Source organism: Equus przewalskii, chromosome 29, assembly GCF_037783145.1.
Source record: "Equus przewalskii isolate Varuska chromosome 29, EquPr2, whole genome shotgun sequence".
Classification (NCBI taxonomy): Eukaryota; Metazoa; Chordata; class Mammalia; order Perissodactyla; family Equidae; genus Equus; species Equus przewalskii.
In genome coordinates, this window is record NC_091859.1 from 18,689,351 (window position 1) to 18,712,875 (window position 23,525).

Here is a 23,525-nt window from a genome sequence, read left to right on the forward strand (position 1 = left end):
GATTATCAAATTTAGAATCTGTATATTTCCTTAGTGATAGCTAGGACACTGTACAGTATTTCAAGGACTTATTTAGTTTTTCCTTTGAGCTGAATTGCTACGTTGACTACCTTTAATTGAGTACTAACCATGTGCCAAGCAGTTTCCATGCATTTATTCTTTTAATTCTTACCACCACTATAACACGTAGATACTACTTGCTTCGTCTCCGTTTTAAAGGGAAACTGAGACTCCAAGAGGTTAACTTACTAGCCCGAGGTCATACAAGCTGCGTCAGGACAATGGAGGTGAGAGTTGAGGCCAGATCTGCTGGACTTCAGGTCCCTCTTCATCATCCTGTACTTTGCAGCCTCCTGCACAGATGCAGGAGGAATTGCATCTACGTAGAGGTTGTGCCCCTGTCTAGACACAAACACAGTCACAGATCTGTAAGAAGCTGCAAAATAAGCCCTGGACACTAAGCTATTTCTCCGTGAATATGCCAGCTTGCCCTCATGCACGGCACCACATACAGATGGACAGATTTGAAATGGCCACACTCTATCTGCTAAATACAAATTTCAAGGTAGCGGCTACCTCTGCGAGGGGAAACTAGAAGAGGTGGTCAGGCTCAGGGAGGAACACACGGGGAGATGCAGGTTACTGATGCTATCCTGGTCCTTAGGTTGACGGTGGTTTCACCAGTCATCATTATATTGTACTCTAGGATGGACCAAATTTTAGATAAAATATAATTTTAAACTGTTAAACAAAGCGAAAAAAATCCTTTGAGGACACTTCAAAGGTAGAGAAGTTGAGCAATCCATTAACGATTCCTATTCTGTCTACTCTGCCTCATTGACCAAAGCTATCAAAGCCAGACCAACCTCCCGAGTCTTTCCAGAGGATCACAGCCTCTTGATCAGAAGGCCCAGGAGCCTCCAGATCAGGTTTTGGGAAATTATTTGTGCTGGAAAATAAGGCAAAATGTCTTTCTTTAATGGCTAATCCTCCTTTCATTGAAGTCTCAAGGGCAAAGGAAGAGAGAAATAAAGCAAGCAGCCCATTGCACTGCTACCAACTCAAAACACTGCACTGAAGGGCGAGGGCCACGCTTTATTCCTCCTGCATTACCCCCGAAGCACCGGGTGGAAGGCCTCGCACTTAGTAGGTGGACAATCGATGTCCGTGAATCAATGTACGAATGTATGAGTCAAGTGGCAATTTCTGTGAAGAGTCTTAAATGTCACTCTTCTTGAAATTTGACCTTGCTGCTCAACCTACTAAAAATTTCATAATGAATAGCCCACGAACACAATCTTGCATGAATATCCCCTGTGTTCCCCGAATCCTTTGTGACCTATGGACACAATTGCTGAACATGAGTCATGCTTCCACCACTTCTCCCACACAACTGGTATTTTTAATGCTCTAGCATTTCCTGAAGCCGAGCTCTCAGGAAATGATTTTTGTAATAATGATCTCACCCTCCCCATGTTCCCCTGATCGTCACCGCAGAATCCCAGAATAACTGAACAGGTGTCCAAATACCTAGAATTACCCAAGAAACTTCACAACCTGCCTTCTGTTTCCTATCAAAGGCACCATGATAAGCTCCTGCCCTTTGGAGTTTGAAAGGAATGTGTCCATGAGCTGGACACACCCATATTTGTGCTCCGTTTATATCTGGACACAGTATACTCTTAAAACTGGCAATAGTCTCCACACACCAGGACCAAATCAGTGCACCCTGGTGGTTAAGGGTATGGCCTCCTGGAGATTGAATTTGGACTCTACCACTAACTATGTGGTTTCAGGCAACTCAATCTTTCAGAGCCTCAATATTCTCATCTGTCAAATGGGAATAACAGAAGAAACAACATCTTGGAATGCTGTGAACATTAAATAATACAATCCTATAAACTGCTGACCTCTGGCCTTACAAACAGCAAATGCTCAACATTTGTTAATGGTTATTACTTTTCTCAGACCTCAGGCCTGGTCAGTCTCTCGCGGACATGGTTTAGCATGATGTGGGCATTGTCACTGCTCAGGATCTTCAAGTGTCCAGATACCTTCAGAAGTTTACCTGGCCCAACTCATTTTGGGGAATGCTGCCTGGTCACCCTCCAAGAATCAGACATGTCAAGGGAGACCAGAAGGTGAGAAGGTAGGGATGGGTGGGACCAGAAGGAGGTTATAAAACCACCTGGTCTCACCAGGTTCAAAGCCACAAACAAGCTGCCACACAAGAGTGGGAGGAGAGGTATTTACACACTGAGACTCCTTCCAACCATCATGATAAAAGTCCAACTTCTTTGGAGAAGACCAAGTTTGTTTTATAGTCTTTCTTAAAGTAGAAACCCAACAGCAAAATGATGATGAAAATGGCAATTTGACGATGGGAATCAGACTCCCGCTATTCTCATCAGACCAAGTGATGAGCTTCCCAAGGGATTTTTCTAGGTTCTTCAAACAGCACAGGACACAGCAGCCGCTCTCAAAAGGATGCCCTGGGGCGGGGGGGGGGGGCATCCAAACAGCAATTGCCCTGGAAATCAGACTTCCATGACTCAGACACAAGAGGAGAAGGTGGGATGTGTAGATTCCCAGGCCATCACCGTTCAGCCCTGCAGAGGAGTGCTCACAAAGCTGCCCCAGAAGAACTGCTTCAGGGGTGCAGATATGAAGACAAAGACTCTGCTGGCACTGCTGGGAAACACAGTGGCAGTCAGCACACACTGGCCCTGACAACCAGCAACAGGCTGGCTCAGGCTGAGCAAAACCTTTCTGTGCACATGGCATGAAAGCAGACCCCTCAGAGGTTCAGGCTCCAGAAAGCTTAAGGATCAACAACACAAAGACATTAACCCCTCTCCTAAATGATATTTCATGGTCATCAAATGACCATGACAGCCCCATCAAAGGCACAGCCCATACATGTAAGCTGGTGGGAGACGCTCCCAACAATTTAGACACATTGGCAGTGCTGAGAGGGCAACACAGTTCGTGGGGTCTCTCTATTTATGAAGGGCAGCACTTTGTATAACAGATGTTCCATACATAATCTTTACTTGGCATAATTCTTTCTGGATCTGATAAGGAGAGTTACTCTCTGTCCTAACTGAAGGTCCTAATTATTGGGAAAATAAAGCAGCTAATGTTTCTATAACTCAGCAAGCAGGATTACTATGATGGACAAAGGGCCCTCCAATTTGCATCAGGGGGCCTCCTGCTCTGTGTGACCTTAAGCATGTCGTGTTAGCTATTTGGCCTACAGTTTCCTCATCTATAAACCTTTGCTTTAAAGGGACATGTTGTGGGTTCTTTTGCATACTCCCATCCTAATTTATTATTCTTCCTTTTAAAACTTTTAGTTGAGGCATAGCACACACTCAAGAAAGTGCACAAAGGGATATATCATTCTTACTTAGAATTTCATAGCTTTCAAGATGTGGAAGAAGGTGGGGGGCTCATGTTGATTCTCTCCTTGCATCAGCATCAAAGGTCATTTTATAGATGAGAAAACTAGGTAATCAAAGCCTCAGAGAATGTGTCAGTCCTGTCACTCAGATGAGAACTCCAAAGTCCTGACTCACAGTGTCTAGTGTTTGGTCTCAGAGGATCCTGTCATGAGCCCACGGAGCAACTCTCCATGATGGTGACAGCCTTGCTTGAATCTGGGACAAGAGTGGAAAGGAGTGGTAGTCTGAAAAGAGATTCTTAGGTTACAAGCCAATGCCTAAAGAAGATGAGTACTAAATGTCTGGTAAATTATAATTCCCTTTGACTTTCAGGATATGCAATAATTTAATCGCTATTATTTATTGGGTTCTTACTGTATGCAAAGCATTGCACAGAGAGCTTAACATGGATTAACTCATTTAATCCTCAAAATAATCGATGGAACCTGAGGTTCAGGGAGATTAAGCTACTTTTCCAAGTTGTAGAAGAGAGCTGCAGATCTGGGATTTGAACCCAAGCCCAAACCTTTAGCCAAAAGCTTTACCACAACATTATTTGGTTTCCCATAAGCCACTTTCACCTTCCTCTGCAATCAAGGTACCACCATGCCCTGGGAAAATGCACTACCCTAGGCAGATGGCACGCTTCACTTATGCCTCTGTTGGTTTCACCTCTAGCTTGGCATGGTCTCCACCCTCCACTCTGCTATCCAAATCCATCTTTTAAGACCTAACTCAAATAACACCTTCTCCTAGACTTTCATTCCACACAGAAAATCCTCTCTTCTGAATTCATGTAAAAGGTGTTGTCCACTTCATTCACCTGGCGTCTTCATCACTTTTTTAAACATCTCTATCATTCACTCATTTAATAACATACACGTTTGTTTTCCTTCTCAAGTAATTGCTAACTAGTAGAGGGCAGGAACCATGTTGTCTATTTCTTTTGTATCTCCCAAATTACTTATCATGGTACAAAATTGATATGGTTCTGCATAGTGGATATGAAAATTATTTGACACATAGCCACATTTTGTATTTGTTGGCTAAATTGTCCTCCTCATTTATATTCCAAGCATTTGGCCCACTGTGCCCCAGAATGAACTGTCATTTAAAAGTTTTTTCCTTCATAAGACCATAACATTCCATCTTGCACTTTTTCTATACTGAGACATTAGCAACCATATGTTTATGTGTGTGAAGTGGAATGTAGGGGTGTGTGTGAAAAACATATGTTCTGATAAATCAAGGAACATAGGACGATAGCCCATTGTACCTTGCATTAAACAGGTGCCCGGGATGGAGCTGTTATTTGCATGCTGACTAACAAACCTGCCTGGGAAGTGGGCAACTTTCTCAGGCTGCTGCTCAACCTAGAGTGTTGACAACCTTGGGAGAGAAAAATTTAATTGCAGTCATAAAGGCCTATCTACCCCTTATTCCCTTTGAATTGCTTGTCTATAGTCTGAAATGGCTGAACACGTTCTGCAGGTTTTTCTCGTCCGTTTGCCGAGCTTGAATCATGATGGGAGAATCCCAGGTTCACCCAAATGTAAACAGTACCTCCCAAGGTCGAACTGGAGATTGCGCAGCGGTGGGGGGCCGCGGGGGTAGGGTTTCCGGTTGGAACAAATGAGAGAGACATATTGCGTGTGTACTCTCCTGCAGGCCTCGACAAAGGAAAAAGAGAAGAGAAAACAATATTGGGGAGAATGGTGTTCAAATTGATTTCTTACAGTTTTTTGGCAAAATGTGAAGGTCGACTTTTTAAAAATAGACTTCTGACCTTTGCTTTATCCCACTGCCACAACCTCAAAACTTTTTCTGTCATTACATAAACATTATTTGAAGTTACAAAGCACGTAAGTACAGCCTGGTAAGCTAGATACCAACAAAAGATGGTTAAGGAAGTCGATGAGCCAGCCAACCTCAGCGTGTCTTGAAATGAACACGTGGGACCGAGCTCCAAATGTCTGGCTCTGAAATATTCATTTTACTTCCCTGTATGGGCCCTACTTCGCCCCAGGCCCATGGGGACACAAGACCGACGTTCAGATTCTAGTCTCTAGGAGCTTGCAGCCTGGGGAGAGTGATAAACATGTGCACAGCCACCATAACACAAAAAGGCCAGACAAACACAGAAGGCAAAGATGAGACAACCCTCTTTTCAATGCTTTAATTTTTAAAAACACTGTTCGTTGATTGTGGGTCTTTGTTTAGGTTTATTTTGGTTTTTTTAAGCCTAAACACCTAGAGTTCAGGCCCACTTTTGCCTTTTCCTAGCCAGAAGATCTGAGTCAAATCACATCACCAGTTGGACCTCAATTTCCTCATCTGTCAAATTAGAGCGTTGGCGTAGACCATGGGTTAGCAAACAGCAGCTTGAGGGCCGAATCCGGCTCCAACCTGTTTGGCACATGCAGTTTATTGGAACACACCCACGCCCTTATTTACGCATTAGCTGTGGTTGCTTTATTCTACAGCAGCAGAGTAGTTGTGACCTACGGATCACAAAGCCTAAGTATTTGCTATCCAGCCCTTTACAGCAATGTCTGCTGACCCCTGGCACAGACTATCTCTAAGGTCTCTTCCAAGAAGGGTTTACAAGATTATGTGTGGACAATGAAAGCACTTTGAAAACTGAAAATAACCATACAAATAGAAGGAATTATCAAAAGGTGCAGGCTGGTGCAGGAGGATAGCAAGTCTGCACGTTTATTCTCATCAACAGCTAACATTTATTCAATGGGTCTCAACTCTGGATTCACATTAGAGTCAACTGTACCTCTTGTTTTCTAATGTCAATGTCCAGGACTCAATGTCTAGAGTTTCTGATCTAATTGGTATGGAGTGAGGGCCAAGTATTAGCATTTTTTGAAAGCACTCCAAAAAATTCTAACATGTAGTAGGGTTAAGAAACACTGGTTTATCAAAGACCTGCACACAGTGCTACGATTGACTTTGAGAATATAAGAAGTCAGAGCTCTTCAAGTAATTTTAATTCAGGTTGCACAAGCGTGACAGATAAAATAATTAATAAAATGTATATAATAACATTGCTATCTATCAAAAGAGCAGCATAGGAGGGTGGTCCCCAAACTCAGATCCTCAGACTTCTGCGGAGCTTCCGTGTAAGATTTGTCTTGAGAACTTGTTAAACATACAGATTTGGGGGTTCCCAGGCTCAGACATTCTGATTTGATAAGTCAGGGGAGGCATCCGGGCACCAGTATTTTGAAAGCTACGGTGGTGATTCCACTAAGCAGCCAGGTTTGGGACTCACACTCTAGACAAACTGTGATGGAGGGATTCAGAACTAGATAGAGAACCCTTAAAACTAGATCCCACATCTTTTTATCTGTGACTCTCCAAGGCTTATCCCAGCACTTGAAATTTAGTAGGCATTTGGTAAATGTTTAATAAATCGACCTTAATTTAGGGAGTGACCAGTGAGTGAGTGGTGGACAGATGCACTAGACTTAGGGATTTAAGTTTGACCTTGGAAAAGATAAGCCTGAGACTTGTATTCCACATATTAAACAACCGTTAACTGTAACCTTCCCATCTGCCCCACACTCCTACATTGACTACCAACCTGACCCTAAGATCAGTATTTTGGAATCACCAAGCCACTGAGGCTCGCTCAGTCAGACTGTAGGTCACATGATTGCTTAAACCTTTTTTCTGGGAATAGGTCTTGTATGCCAGCTTGGCAGGGTTACTGCCCCATAAACCTCCCTTCTGTCATTAGCTTTGACTGTTGACACTTGCGATGATTAGACAGAGTTGGTCAAGGGGTATTTTTACAGTCTGTGGGGAAGAGTATGGAACCTAAATAAACACACATCTCATTACAAGGTCCTGAATATGCAAAACATACTGGTCGGAAGGCCATGATTAGCTAAGTGCTTGCCACACCTATCAACTTCAAAGGGAAATTGAAGCCGAATTTGGGCCTGTATGCTCTCTGCCCTCACACACAAGCAAGTCAGATGACTGCTATTTTCACATTCAGTTAATTTCTGGAGCAGCCTACATGATAGTTATTGTTCCAGGCTCTTAATAATTCCCCCAGGTGGCCTCTCTCAAATAGGCTGTGAAATACTCTCCACCTACAATTTCTAGGGTTCCAGATGAGCCATTGGTCATACCCTGAACATGTCCTTTTTAAAAAGAGGTCATTTCAAATGACTGAATGACAGCCTCACCAAAGAGAATAAGGTATGATGTTGATGCACAAAGATGTATGTGTTTTGTGTGAAAGCAAATAGTTACTAAAGCAGGCAGAATAAAAACTAAGGTTGACACAGAAGAACTGAGATGATGAGGAAGGGGTCTCTAGAGAAGAGAGCTCTGAAGGCGTCTCTGTCTCTCTCTGTGATATTCTATTCACAAAATGCCCTGTGTGCTACATCGCATGCAGCTTTAAACATCAATGGTTCATGGTGAGAAACTGTAAGTAGCCTGAGCAAGAGCCATGTTCAGAAAATGTGTTGTGCCTACACAAGGTTAGTAGGACAAAGTAGACCCCAAAGTCATGATTCATTCAATGAGATGGCCTCCTCTGGTCAGGGTACAACTTAGGCACCAGTGTAGGGAGTCATTGGCTACATGGAATGCGTTCAAGGGCCTGGGAAGACCTCCTGTGTTCAAATATGTCCTTACAACTTAAGTGTCAAAGGCCCTGGCATCATGAGAACCCAGTTCCTTTGCTCTTATTGTCATGGAGGCACGTACCACAGGGAGGAGCATAGGCTGGAAGACTGAGTAGGAGAGAGACACTTGGATGAAAGAAGCCCCACAGGGGGCCAGAAAGGTCTCTCCAGTAAGCCATAGTTCAGATGATAAAGTTAAAATAAGTGACCTCCTGTGTCAAATGAACTGATTTTCCCCTCTCCCCTAGCAGTATCAGAATTTGTTGCCATGGAGCCAGGAGTGGAGAGCTGGCTATGTGTTCACTACAAGATCCATCAATTCTCAAAAGCAGCAACTGCAGCAGAAGGCAGTACAAGCCCCCCGGAGAAGCACAGACGGAACAGAGGTGGGAATTCCATTGGGGAGGATTGGAAGGGACATTTTTTTTTTTTTTTTGGCCATTTTCTAAGACTGAGCATATCATGTGATGCTATCGGGAGCATGGAGACAACTAAAATCAGCCCAGTCACTGACGTTATAGGACAGCAGAAAATTGTGAAGCCTGAATCACAAATAACCACTGCAGGTTACCAGGTGGATGAGTGGTTATTCAGAAGCAAAGGCAGAAGAAGAATTATAAGTGTCGATGTCGATACTATTTTGATACATATATAATAAGGGATTTCCAGTTTATGAAAATTCTAAACAACATTCTGTGGTGGAATGCTCCTCCCATGGCTCAACTATACCATGAGAGCTCTGTTACTCAGCAAAATAGTATGAAATTAATTGCCTAGAGGAACACGGGAAACGTTGCACACACTAAGGTGAATCGTATATGTTAAATACTGACCCCTCATGTGATCTTTTTACTCTCAAATATTCTTGAGATAGGTAATATTTCAAATCATTAATGTCTTAGCATGAAGGAGAGTCCTTCTGGTGACAGATTGGGCCCAGGGTTGAGGTTACCTGTTTTAGTGGAAGTGGGATGAGATACCAATACAGAAAAGTTAAGAGAGAAGGCAAGCTCTTTATATAAGTCCATTCTGATACAAAGTAGAAGTTTTAAGCATTTGTCGTGAATCCTACAGATATTTTCTGGGCACCAGCAGCAAGATAAGGCACCATGCACTTGGGAATATATAAAGATGTATAAAGAAACCAATGCCACCCTCAACTAGCTCCAAATATAGTGGGAGAAACGGCATAGATCTAACTGTGATATAGGACAAAATTAGGTAAGTGTCATGGACTCGACAGAAGGACCCATAGCATCTTCATCATCTGGGAGCTTGTTACAAATGGAGATTCTCAGACCCCACACAGAATCATCATCTACATTTTACCAAAATTCCCCAGGTGATTTGTGCCCACATTTGAGAAACACAGGTATAAACAAAAACATCTAGGACTTCAGAGAAAAGGGATATTGCTCATTTCAGAAACAACGGCGTGTTCGTAGGAGCTTTCTGGTGTATTGCAGAACAGAGTTAAGCTTTCACTGTGGGACATGTGACACCAGAGCAAAAGGAACAGCATGAGCCGAAGTTCAGGAGAGAAAAACTCCACAGCTTTTTTTAAATATGCTTGGGGGATCGAAGATAGACGGGCTTTGAAAACATTTAAGATGCTGGAATGATTGTCATAGAAAAATTCCTGGAAATGTGGATATGGGCTGACTGTAAAGCTCCAGAATAACCCTAATTTCTGATTTCACAATTACGCAAAGGGGTGCTATCAAAGGAGTATGGGAAAGAATAAAATGGCAATAAGCATAATCTTCAACTCTCCTCAGTAGAATTGCTGGAACTTCAGTCCCACCGCAAACCCCTTCTTTGCCCTGTCGGACGCCTTGGGAGGCCCATGTGTTATCCTTATGTGTGTGGCCTGGATCAAAGAGGAGATCTAGGAAGCTAATGGGACTAGGGTTCCAAGAAGGGCTCCAACCCTGGAAAAGGATGAGAGTGCACCTCAGAAACCAGGTGGAAACTCAGCAGTGTACACAAGAACTCACACAAAGGTCAGGAGGACCTCAGCTCAGAGGACATGTATATGTTCTGGGCCTTAACCCCACACTCCAGACAAGTAGCTCAGGGTGGGAGTCAGTTTCAGACACTCCTCCTCTTTAGTTCTGATGTCTAGAACCCCAGCCTCCTGCCCCACATGCACCACTACCTGCAGGCTGCAGTCTTCATGCCCCATTTCTCTCTTGCGAGTCCTCTGCTTTATGATTGGACTCTCTTCCATAACTGATAGCCAATTACATAGCATTTATGATGCACCAGGCACAAGTTAAATGCTTGATGGACTAAATCATTAATATTCACAACTAATCTATGCTTGAAGCACAATTATTGCCACCAGTTCACAGATAAGAAAACTGAGCTGTAGAGAGATCAAGTGACTTTGCTAAGGTCACTCTGCTAGTAAGAAGTGATGCTGGCATTTGAATCTAGGCAGTTGGCTCCAAAGCCAACCACACTAATTAGCAGATGTATCTCCAGGATGCTTCCCTATGAGCTTACTCTGGGGCTGGGAGGATAGCTCCAGCAAACCACTACCTGACTCATGAATGGTGACCACACTCTGCTACATGACCTATCTGCCTAATTGATACCTAGTGCGACCCATTGTGGCAACTAGAACTAAGTTTGTCTCCCACCTTGGGCATCATGGCCACAATTCTCAGGGCTGCCTCTAGATCAAGTCATTTTTTCAGCCTTTATTATGTTTCACACTTGTCAAGAAGCTAGAGACTACATTCTAAGAAGTATTTGAAATTATAAGAAAGTTTTCAGAATCCAGGGTAACATTTTAAGAGAAGATAATGGATGTGTCAGTGAAGGAAAGTTCTCAAAGATGGGTAAACCAGAAAAGGGAAGAATGGAGTAGGAAACTATGATTACACAGGACAACCTAGGGGATCAGAGGGGCCTGAAGGAGGAAGGGCCCCTGAAGCAAATGGAAATGACCATGAAGGTTACACGTGGACATTTAATGTGAAGCTGCGTTGGTGTGCCACTTTCACAGAGGAAGAGGAATGCGCAGCAGCAAGAAGAGATGGGAGGAGAACAGGAGCAATGCAAAGCTAATTAATTCATTTATCTCTTCATTTTTTCATCTGACAAATATTTATGAAGCATTAACCAGGTGCTACCTTGTGTGTTAAATAGAGAATCTCTGTCCTTGGGGAGCTTACAGACTAGTTGGGGACCCAGAAAAGAACAAAGCAACAGATCTATTTCTTCCCTTTTATATGTTACAGGAGTGGAAGGGAAAAATGCATAAGAACATGGGATAGGAAAGTAGCTTCTGTTACGGTTTTAGGAAAGCCTGCTCTGAGTGCAAAGCAAGACCTGCAAAATGAGAAAGAAGCTGTTAGGCAAAATGTAGGGAGCGAGGGAGAAGGATGTTTCAAGAAGAAAGAGGATATTTATTCTCTAGCAAAGGCAATAACAGTGAGAACTGAGAAAAAGCAACAGTCCCTCCCCATTGGCTGGGCGACCTCTGAGAGAGCACTGCCTGCAGAGCGGAGTGGGTGTGAAGGGGAGAGTCTGCAGTAGAAAGTGGGGACAGTAGGTGCAGGCGATTTGTGTTAGCGGGTGCAGGGGAGGATGAGCTTGTTTTTGCTATTTCAGGCCATCAGCATAGGCGACTTTCAGTTTCCATTTGAGCCAGCCTGTGTAGGTGCACTTCAGATACGCAGAAATCACGACCGTGGAGTGACTCATCTCTAGTTTGCTCCCCACCAATTCCCCACAGTCACAACTTGACACCTTTTCCCTCGACACCTCTTCCTTAAGCTTCTGCCTCACGTCTCGCTCCCTCTCCACCAGATGACTTTCTCATTCTTCTCTGAGACTGAGGCCACCAAGTAAAGAACTCCCCCGTCTCCTCTCTTTTCCATCTTGCTATTTCTCTACATCCTCAGCCTCTTTGTCTTAGAGACAAACACCTCCTTCATTCCAAAAGTGACTCCACCTAACCACGTGACCCCTCTCTTCCTCTTTCTTCCATAAGCTGGTTCCACCAATCATGCTCCCTCTTGTTTATTTCCTTTCTCCCTCGCTTCCTCCATCTATTCCTAAACCAACAATTTACTCAAGTCTCCCCTCTCTTGAAAGGTTCTCACTCAGTCTTGCTTATCTCTTCAGCCACCCTCCAACTCTCTGGAATTTTACATCAGGACCTCTTGGTTACATCACTGATTTCACCTCCTAGTGACTCACTCACCCCTCAGCCCTTGTTATCCGACTTCTCAGCCTGCCTATGTGTTTTTGCCCCTGCTGTACCCTCCTTCCGTCCTAGAAGGTTCACTCCTGTGCATGGCAGCAAACCATGCACCTGCCAGGTTTCCAGACCCAGAGTCCCTTTCCCTGAACCGCACCTGAACTGCAACACTGTGCCAATCTCTAGAAGCACCCTGAGTCCCACAGAAGAGACCTGAATGTAATTCACCCACCCTCTGAGAGGCAGCATAGCTAAGGATTGCCGCCACTCCAGGTTCCAGGGCATCTCTATTGTGAGAAGTAGCTTGAATCTTGAGTGTGAGCCCAGTTTTGGCTCCAGCACTGGTTTCCTTTTCATTCACCCTATTTAGGGTGCATTCCTTACGTGCCAGGCTCTGTGGCACACACCTCCTCCACACGATCTCATTCCCTCCTCTCAGCACCCCTGTGCTTGTTACAGAGGGTTTGAGCAACTTGCCCAAGGTCACACAGCCAACAGATGGTGGAACCAGCGGTCAAACCAGGCCTTCTGACTCTAGAAGCTATGCTCGATAAATAGTTATAACTTTGAATAGAAGAGAGAGTGGGAGCATGTGTGTATGTGTGTGTGTGTGTGTGGTGGGGGGATGATGAAAAAGCTTTCTGAGACCCTGCTCCTCATGCCAGATTTTCTGGTCCTGATTAACTGCTGCCTGGCTGCCAGGAGCTGTTATTATCACTCATTCCTGTGCCCCTGTTGCTGAGCTTGTGGGGACTTGCCCTTCCTTCCTGCTCTCAGCCCTCTGATGTTGACAGCTGTACTGGAAAATCACACGCTGGCTGCCGCTGTGCTTACCAGACACAGACTGTACGTGCTGCTCTGGACTTCCTGCCCACTCTCTCCCATGCCTGCCCCTACGCAGGGGGCCCATCTACTTCCAGGCCACGGCCCTTCTCAGTCTGTCTTACCTCTGTGCAAGTAACTGAGTTTTCTCTGTGCCACCACCTCTCCACAGAGCTTTTTCCCTGGTTCTCCCTGAAAGAATTCATCCTTTACACCCTCTGTTACATTCCTTTGACTCTTGCTTATGCTCTCTTTCTGGCTCTTTCCTCAACCTATGTTAGATTAAGTTAATGCCTCATCTGTCTTTATAATGCCTTCCAATATGTAATTTCCTTTTTGTTCAAGTTTAAATGTTTGTTATACTGAATTGAGTCGTTAGAACACTCTTTCAAAACAAGGTTGGTACGAGAAAACTCAAATTTGTAAGTTTGTTGGGGAAAACGAGTCCCTGGAAGGAGACATCTTCTAAGACAATAAAAGCAATGATAATTAGAACAATAACGGCCAATAACCAACATCTTCAAAGTGCTTTGCAATTACTAAACGCCACCCTCATGGGGTCCCCACTGTCCCAGAAGATGAGTTCTGTGATGTGCTGAAAGCCACACAGCAAGTATAAAGGTGACAGGACTCAGCTCCCAGGCTCTGAGTTCAAATTCCATCTCCTTCCTAAAATGCTCTTGAAAGAAAAGATCTCTGTCTCATCAGCCAGCTCATCCAGGTCATTTGCAAACCTCAAGCAGAAATGCCCCCCGTTAGCATTACGTGTTCTCCAAGAGCAAGTATCTTCACACAGAAACCAAAAACAATGAAAAACCAAGTACCGATGGCTTCTGGCTCCTCATCATGGTAGCCAGTCTTAGTTCTTTTTCCTTACTCCCCGTGAAAAATTATAACCCCCAAGGGGAGTTACGGGCTTTCCAAGGGTGAAACAAAATGACATGAGCTTAGGAGATGGAACATTCGAGAATGACATTCTCTCTCCTCTGTAACAATGCTAAGTAAATGTTCCTGTGCTTACATTTTATTTCACCTAATTTAAAGTCAATGAGACCATAAAATGCCCAGTTTTGTATTTAGTTCTTTTTATGCTCCTGCATCTATTATAGAAAAACCAAAGATATGGTGCATCATCAGTTTGTGAATCTTGTGTGAAATTTTTGAGGACGTCAGTTTGTTTAAGATGATGAGACAACTTTAGAAAAAAAAATCTGTCTTGATATAAGAAGTCTATAGGCCAAATGGACTTCCCTTTCTGGCCTAAATGTCATGTTTATGAAATGGTATGGTGTAAATAGCACAGTATCGAAGTGAGAAATTATCGCTCTGTTGAATAAACCACACTCCTAGCCAGCCGACTGAGCTGCTACCCCTCCTGACTTGCCCCCTCACATGGCTGGTGCCTTCTCACCTTTCAGATCTCCACCTAAATATCACCTCCCAGGAGACGCCTTCTAAAATTGCTCCTCCATTACTTTCTATCTCTTTAACCTCCTCCCCTTTATTTTATTAATAGTATTTACCCCATGTGACATCACATTTGTATCTGTTTACTCATTTATTATCTCTTTCCTCCTACTAGAAGATAAGACCTTTATGTGAATTTGTCTTAGTTATTGCTGCTTTCCCAGAAACCAGTATCCTGAATTCACTTCCCTGAATAAACATTCAGGACACGTGTATAAGATAGTTCTCTTACATTTTTCCTTCATTTTTGGAGAAACGGTAGGATTTGAGGGTAGCATTTAAGATAAATAGAAGACCAAAGTTTGATCATTGCCGAGAACTTTTCACTTCAGATACTACAGAGAGGGGTCTCCATATTCAGAATTTTTCTGTTTTCTCTGTGTTGCAGGCATGAACACAATATTTGGGTAAGAAAGAAAAATCCAGTCAGTCTGCATCTTATCTCAAGTATCGAAGAAAGAAAGTGAAACAGAGAAACATTTGTCCCAGATTTGTTGGAGAGATTCTAATAAACTCAATGCCTCATGTAACCCTCTGGGTTTCTTTTAACGGTTCAATTTGGCTATTAAACCTTTTTCTTTTCAGAGCTGAGGAAGATCTATTTATCCATTCAAGAAACAGTTCAAATGTCACACTTCTGAAAGGTTTCCTTCATCGTAATGTATAACAGAATCCACCCACCTTTACATCACTTTTTAGTTCATTACACTCAATTTCTTAGGAGTATTTATCTCTACCTAAAATTCTTCTTTTATTAGTGTTTTACGTGTTCTTTATCTGATTCTTCCTGGCAGAATGTAAGCTTCATGAGAGTAAGAGCCTCGTCTCTTCTCCACCGATGCTTCTCCAGAACCTAAGAGTTTCTGACATACGGAAAATCCTCGAAAAGCATCTGTTGAAAAATGAAGGAATGAAGTTGCATTGGCTCTGTGAAGGCTTTCTTGACAACTCCTGTCCAACTTTGACGTTCTCGCTTTTCTGAATACTCTTTGCACCTATCAGCTCTTCCTTATACCAGGACTTTATTCTCCAAGGTTCTTCCCTCTAATGGTTGTATGGTACCACCCAGCCCTTCGATACTTTGTTACACCAAACCGACATAAAGAACACAAGCTTGTTTGTGATCACTTCAGGCACCCAGCCAACATTGTAAGCTTCCCATAAGGAGGGCCTTTGTCTTAGGCCAAGGAAAAGAGATGGAAGAGAAGCTTTTTCAGAGAATGACAATAAAGTGTGTTTTCAAGATACCAAGTTCTATATGCCTATGGTATATGCAGGTAGAAATATCCAATAGGCAGTTTGTGCATACGGGTCTGATATCAGAAGAGAGATCTAAGCTGAAATTGGCCATTTGTGATTCATCAACATATGTTCAGTATGACTAACAAGTCGATCTCAGGAGCTCACTCAGGAAGAGTGTAGAGAAGGAGAAGATGAGCAATGAGAAGCAGAGTCATGGTATTGCCACCACTTAAGGGGCAGGTAGAGGAAGGAGACTGAGAAGGAACTGTGTCAGTGCCAGGAGAGGGACCAGAAGAGTGTGTCATTGTGGATGCCGAGAAAGTTGAAATTCTCAAGGTGATAAAGAATGGTCAATGGTGGCAACCGTCACGATGAATCCAGGTAAGAAAAGATTAGAAAACGTCCACTGGATTTGGCAGTTGAGCTTTGCTGTAGCAATTTCACTTGAGGAATGAGAACAGAAGCCTGATTGAGAGGGATTAAGAACGGATTTTACTGGAAGGTGAGTAATTAAGGAAAGAGAGGTAAGACAGTGCCCTTGACAAGGTTAGCTTTGAAAACAAGGAGAAAGATAGGCTGGTACCTAAATAGGAGATTCTGTGGAAAATGAATTGAAGTTTATTACTCAAAAGTAGGTTTTAAATTGTGCATTTGAAATGTGTACAGTTTATTGTGTGCCAATTATACCTCAATAAAGTGGTATTTTTAGAAAGCACGTTTTAGAATTTCACAAAATATCAGTATCTTCTCATTTGAGAATCAAATTTCAAATTCATAATAACATGTTAAGATATTTCCTGATACAGGAATGAGAGAAAAATCCAGGATAAGGAAAAGCCCCGAAATAAGTAAACTGATACTCTTAGTTTGCAAATAATAAGAAGAAGATCAATAGTAACAGAAAGACCCTTTTCTTATGGTGGGAGGCAGGAAGCATTATGATCTGGAATATGGGCCAGCAGAGAGAAGGGACTGGAATTATGGTTGTAGTTTGCAGATTATTGTACATTCATCTGAGAGACTAGATGGTGGGCTAGACTATGACCCAAATTAAGGCAAATAAGAGCCAAATTAAGACCTTCAGGGAAGGCTCAAAGAGTTTCCTGAGCACAGATGAACAGGCCTTAGCATCATCAAAACATCATTTAGAGTCATAGTGGGGAAAAATATCTGGGGATATATTGGTTAGAAAAGGGAAAATAGCATCTAAATTAAACATTTTTCCCTTTCCAAAGGTTCGGCAATTGTCCTACCAGTGTCCAAAAAAATGAAGGGAATAAAATCCCAAGGTTTAAATAATTACTCCATAGTCAGTAAACTCAAAGATGAGATAAGTAGACAAAACCAAAGAGAAATTTTAGCTCAGTGAATGCTGTTTATTCAGAATGCAGCCATCTGGAATTTTCTCTACAGGGGTTTCACACAGAATAGAAAAAAAATGACAAATAAAAAGGCAATAGATTAAATACTGATGTATACAGTGCTTTACAGTTTCTTGAAGCATACTTTTCCTCATTGGAGCCTTGAAATAATTCAAAGGTAGACAGTGTGCCAGGGTCTCCCTGCCGCTATCCCTCAAGTGATATTTATCTTTGTGTTTTCACACACATCGACCCTGAAAGGTAATAAGATTTACCTTTGACCTGTCTTGTTTTCCACATTATCCAGAGAAGCAGATTTATCAGTGACCGAAAATGCAATGGAGTACACAGGGGAAAGTGGAGAAGAGACATTTCATGTCTGTCAAAATGTGTATAGTCACCTTATTAATTTAAAAAATAGCACTAAAGATAAGTGACATGGTTGCCAAATTATTAATTAGAGAACTAGACAGGAGACTAAGTGATGTGACCATCTCATTCTAGATTGCAATTCATGATCAGAAAAGCAACTTCCGGGAGCTGCCATAGAATTAACGGAGAGTCATTATGATGTTCTATACCCCTATGACCTCAGGGTGTACAGGGGGAAGTGATGGTCGTCAAAGCCTGATGTCTCACAAGGCTTGACAAGATAGTCAGCATCAATTTTTTATGCAGTGTACTAGCGCCTTCAGTTATTCATCACTCTTCCCATTTCCCCCACCCCAATCCCGTTTATCACCCCCTAAAAGAGTAGCTAGTATTTATAGAGGTCTTACTCTGTACTAACCTTTGTTCTAAGCGCTTTTCATGTACTAAGTCATTTAATTATCACAACAAGTCTATGAGTAGGTGCTATTTTTTGCATATTCATTTAGAGATGAAATGGCAATGACACAAATAGGTTAGGGAATTTACCCAGTTGGCACACAGCCGGTGAGTGTAAGAGCAGAAATTCAAGCCCAAGTAGTCTGGAATCAGAGGCCCTGTTCTCAACCACCGGGTCATACTGTCTCCATCTTTATTTCATCTCTCTTCTGGAATATTGCAATAGCTCCCTAGATGGTCTCCATTAAACTTACCTCTTTTCACATTATTTTTATTAGAAAAATAATAAATGAATACCTTATCCAGGTAAAATATTATAAGAGCATGAATTAGACAAAATCCCATTTGGCCACCAGTGTGATCCCAAATTTCTCCCCAGGATTTGGTGTGTCTCCTCCCAGATCTTTTTCTGCATATGTATCTACCTTTAAAAATATGCAGGATTGTTTGATAGATTTTTTTTTAAATAAATGATATTATGTTAACCACTTGCAAATTTCATTCTCTTATTCATCTAAATGTCGTCAAGAGCATCATAAATCAAAACAGTGTGACCTTTACAAAAGAAAAACCCATTCCCCTTCTTGAAAAACTATCCTCATCGCAAAATAGAGATGCCATAACCCTACTGAAGTGCTCCATTACTCCCCTTTGAGTATCAGTAGATTCAAGTAAAGTTCCTCAAAGGAAAAGGCCAGGAAAAAACATTCAAGGAGCCACAGTTGAGGGTTATCTTCACAGAAGGTTGAGGAGAATCATTTTATCGCAGCTAATCCATATAGGAAGCTATCCTCATCTGGGGATTTGCCATTCAGCGAGCCAAATTTACTTCTTGGTAAAGTCCACGTAGGTAACTAGACTATTCAATTTACTTGCGCATCTCATTCCCACAGCAACCTGGCACATTGTGATAACGTTATGGTTCCACTTACCGAACTAGCCTCTTCACGGACTTGAATGTGTTTACCTCTTTACTTATTTACTATTTCCAGAGTGTAAGCTCATGGAGACAAGAATAGCATCCTTCTTATTTTCTGCTGCAGTACCATTACCCAACTCAGTTGGGTATATAGTTGGAGCTATAATGGGCATATAGTTGGAGCTCAACAAATATTTATTGAATGAGTGAATGAAGCCAGAGATTTACGACTAATTCTGATTATCAAGGTTCCCTGAACTCTGCACTTTGACTTTTTGGAGCCCTAGAAAACAGGATGATTTGATCACCCATGGCCACTGCACATTGATCTGACAGTTACAGATCTACAGCAGTCACTAATAACAGCTCATCTAAATAATACCTACCTGTGGCAAAACAGAAAGAGCATGAACCTTAGTGTCAGCCACCTGAGTTAACAAACATCCCCACCATACACTTACTGTGTGGCCTTGGGCAATTTTCTTAACCTCTCTTTTCAGTTTCCTTATCTGTAACAATGAAAATAATACAACCTTCAGGATTTAGCGAGGACTAGATGAAATAACGTGTTAAAGCATCTAATAATGTGCAAGACAATGAGTGAATTCTCAGTAAATGTCAGCCCTGTGACTATCTCTCCTTCCACCCACTCACCACCCCCTTACTAATAATAAGTCTTTGAGTTTATTTACCCTGATAAGCATTTCTCTTCTCTCATTTCCATTTGTGGTGATCTGGGCAACAACGTCTTTCTCTTCCAGTGCTGACCTACTGTTTTCTTGGAATCAGTCCCAGGGCTCTGGGCTCTAGAGATTGCTGTTGGACCGCGAAGCATCATGGATCAAATCCAAGAGCTGCAGCACATAATGGCTCTGGCCATTAAAAAAAATCCAAACTGTTGTAGCTATTTTATGGAGTGCAATACATCTCCAAAAGTTTATAATAGGGTTGCCAAATGCAGTGTTCTAAAAACCAAAAATTATCCAAAAATTACTCATCTCCTTATAGAAATAAATTGCCATGTTGAATATTAAAACAGACGCCTTCCCCTTGAGTCTAAAGTTTTCTCCAAAGGTCCCACAATTTTAATTTCAAACCAGTGAATGTTAGTCCAACAGGGAAAGGTAGAAGCTTTAACTTTTTTTCACCAGATTTAGCCTTTCAGCCTGCGATGCTCTTTATCCAACACTTACCATTTCTGCTGCCTCAAATTCTTTTAGATCTATCTAAAAGCACCTTATTTACAAAGTCTTAGAGTCTCAGAAATACTTGTGTTTATTCTGTCATGTCCACACCCTACCAAGTAATCCTAGGGCTTTGCAAAGAATCTAAGGAGATGCAGCTAAACACAATCCTTCCTCTATTATAAGACTCACTCCTCTCCAGCATTTAAGAATGTCTTCCCACAAGTCCCTGGGGCTGATCTGTTGGGTTGCTACTTGAACGATCTCCTAGCAATTAGACATGACTTTAAAACATGATATCCATTACTTCTTATTCATCCTGCATTACGACCTTGAACAATGCCCGGCTTAATGAAAGCACTCTTTCTACTATCCTGGTTAGGTTCCAGCCACAACCTTCAAGTGGAGATCAGTCTGGTGCAGCTTATAAATCTTATTTTTAAAAAGTAAATCAAATTCTTGCTTTGAGACCTGGGGAGCGTCAAGAATAGTTGGAATATTTTCTTCCTGTGCCCTTGGCCTGAAGATTACATCTTTTCCTCAAAGATTTAACAAGAGCCACCCAGTTAGAATTATAGTCAATAGGATTAGCCAAACATACTACACCCCAAAGACAAGCAGCGGCTGGATTACTACACCTCAGCTCACCTATTCATAAGAGCTGATCTCAGACTTTCTTATTCACATAAAGCTCAAAACCCAGAGTAATTGGCACACCACTCATGCATCATCACAAAAGAACTCCCAAGTGAAAATTCACTGCTAGATAGGCCTGAATAGACCTAGGAAGAACTATATTTTCTCAATTCTGGATTCCAGGATTTTTTTTGGCCCAAATATGTAAGATGCAGCTAAGAGCTGCATCAGGTCATCTACAGCTTGCTATGAGCCTTCACTATGGTCAGTAACCAGCATGCAAATTGCATGGAGATGCCAATGGAGAAAAAGATCTGAGACCTGCCTTTAAGAGATGTAATCGAACTAGTCTGAGGAAACTAGTTTCACGCAAATAGCCATGAGGATGGGGAGTGGATAAAGAAAAAAAGAGAGAGAGAGAGAGAAAATATAAACCAAGTGGCTAACTCAGTGTCATTCTTGCAGATCAAATATTGGCTAGCTGAAAGGGTAGGGGACCGAATCAGGAGGGTTATTTCAGGACCTAGCTCCTCCCACTGCCCCAGTCATCCTTAGCACATCATATGTCTTTCCAAAGCTTGGCATCGAAAAATGCCCAATAATCTTAAAGTACAATATGTTTTATGATATTATTAGTTCCTTAACACAGCTTGTTCAAGTACCTTAATTCTTTAATGATGGGAAAGAGATGAAGAGAAATACAGGCTATAAAATTCATCCTCAGAATGTTTCATCAGCTGACTGGTTAACAATAATATTCCATTTGCGATAAGGTAAGGCAAAGATGAAAACAATAACTGAAAATAGATACATGTCAACTGACAAAATCCCAGCCCAGTTAAAATTGTAATGTAAAATTTAGATCTCTTCTTTTCTCTCTCTTTCTTTCGAAAAGCAGTCTGCCCCAACCCCAACACAAGTGAAACCACTAAACCTCTTAAACCACAGTTGCGGAATCAAAGCTTTGCTCTGGATATTGGGAGCTGGGATCTATCTTGCTACATATCTTGTAAAACTATCCACCATTCCAAGGAAATCCAGCTACGCCATCAGAAAGCTTTGTGTTTCTTCTTGGACCATGCAATGAATTTTAAACAGTCTATTATTTGTTGCAGCCTCTCTCCTGGTGGGTTGGGAGTGGAATGGGATGGGGTGGGGCAGAGGCTGGGAAATCTGTACGCAGACCATTTTTTTCATGCCTCAGTCAAGATGGTTAATTAGGTACAACAGAGATTCCTTGGATGTTACAAAAACTATATCAATATACTCCTTACATCAAACTTCTTAGTTTTGAGTGGTGTTCACTCCCATTTTAATCCTGAAACCAAAACAGCTCTGGAAAAAAACCCAAAAAATAAAAGATATTGAGAGTTGGAACATACCAGCAATTTTTCAAGGGCACAGACTAAGGCAATCACATTGTAGACAAAAATCTCTTTCTCATATAGAAGTTAGCATAAAACATTTTGTGGGCAGGTAGGAGAATTACCCACTTATGATATCAACCCTAGAAACGTGCCCATAAACGTCCCCATGGGTAATACTTTATCCACCAGTTTCTTATAACCAACAAGATCCAGGTCAGCTCCTACCACAGCTGGCCCAAACTGCCCTCTAAGAAATTATGCAAGTTTCTCGTCCTAAGAACACCCACCAAGAAAACTCTCTGACCAGAAGAATTGGGTCATGGAATGAGAGACACCATTCTCTTGAATATCATTAATTCTTGATTTTTAAAGAAACATGGTTCCCATCAGGCCTAAGAGAGTTTCTTAAATGTGACCTACATTCAAGCATAATTATCTTTCTTTCCCAATTGGCAAACATATACTGCATAACCTCATTATAAAATCCCATAATTAATACAGTTTTGAATATTACAAGCCAAATTATCTGACCTAAAATGTAGTAAGATATATGACAGTTGAAGACAATTAGAAGAGTCTGACTGTTCCTTAGCCCTTCCCCCAGTCTTTGAAACAACAGCTTTTCCTTTATGCAACGTGACATACTTTCACAGAGGAAGGTATCCATGAAGTCCACTGGGAGAAGTTAAGAATGCTACAAACTTACCAAACATTCAGGACTAGTTTTAAATATTATTTTAAAACTACAGCCAAGACTGAATCTAAAGCATTACACACGAAGCCCTGTGGAAGTAGAAATTTGTTCTGTAGACAAAGGTTAAATTATCTACTTATTTATGCTGTTGTATTTATCAGGTTGTATCAAGTCATATCTAAGAGACATGATGTGACTTAGGAAAAAAAGCCTGGAAAGGTCTGGATCTAAATACCAGGCCAGCATTCACTAGCTTTAATGATCTTAAGCATCATTCGACTCTCTCAGAAGCTCCACTTCTCATCTGTGAAATGGGAGCGTGGCAATACCTATTTCAGAGTGCTGTTTTAAAAAATAAATAAAAGCATTTGAAGTAATTTATACCTGAAAAGGATTAAATAAATGTTTGATTTGGTATTATACCTTCAAATATTGAGAAAATGGCCAGAGAAATGACATGTGCTAAAAGATATCTTAAACATGTCCACTGAAAATACATTTCTACAATTGATGTGGGCTATAAATAAATACCGAATATGTATCTAGAAATTTCAGGTCATACAAACGTGCCTTTTAAAATTAACATGGACTTCCAGATAGAGATGGCAGATTGTGCACATATATTTATATTCTCTTCCATCCAAAAGACCATTAAATGTCAGTAAAGGAATGCAAATAGGTACAAGCTCAAAAG

General features: G+C 41.8%; 1 long non-coding RNA gene across 1 annotated transcript; it reads right to left on the reverse strand.

Moving 5' to 3' along the window:
• Positions 1 to 15,281: 15,281 nt before the first annotated feature.
• On the reverse strand, positions 15,282 to 19,822 carry LOC139080221 (uncharacterized). The gene is made up of 3 exons (XR_011534542.1): positions 19,643 to 19,822; positions 19,412 to 19,459; positions 15,282 to 15,492 (listed from the first exon to the last, which is right to left on the reverse strand). It is a non-coding gene; the product is annotated as an uncharacterized lncRNA (long non-coding RNA).
• Positions 19,823 to 23,525: the final 3,703 nt, after the last annotated feature.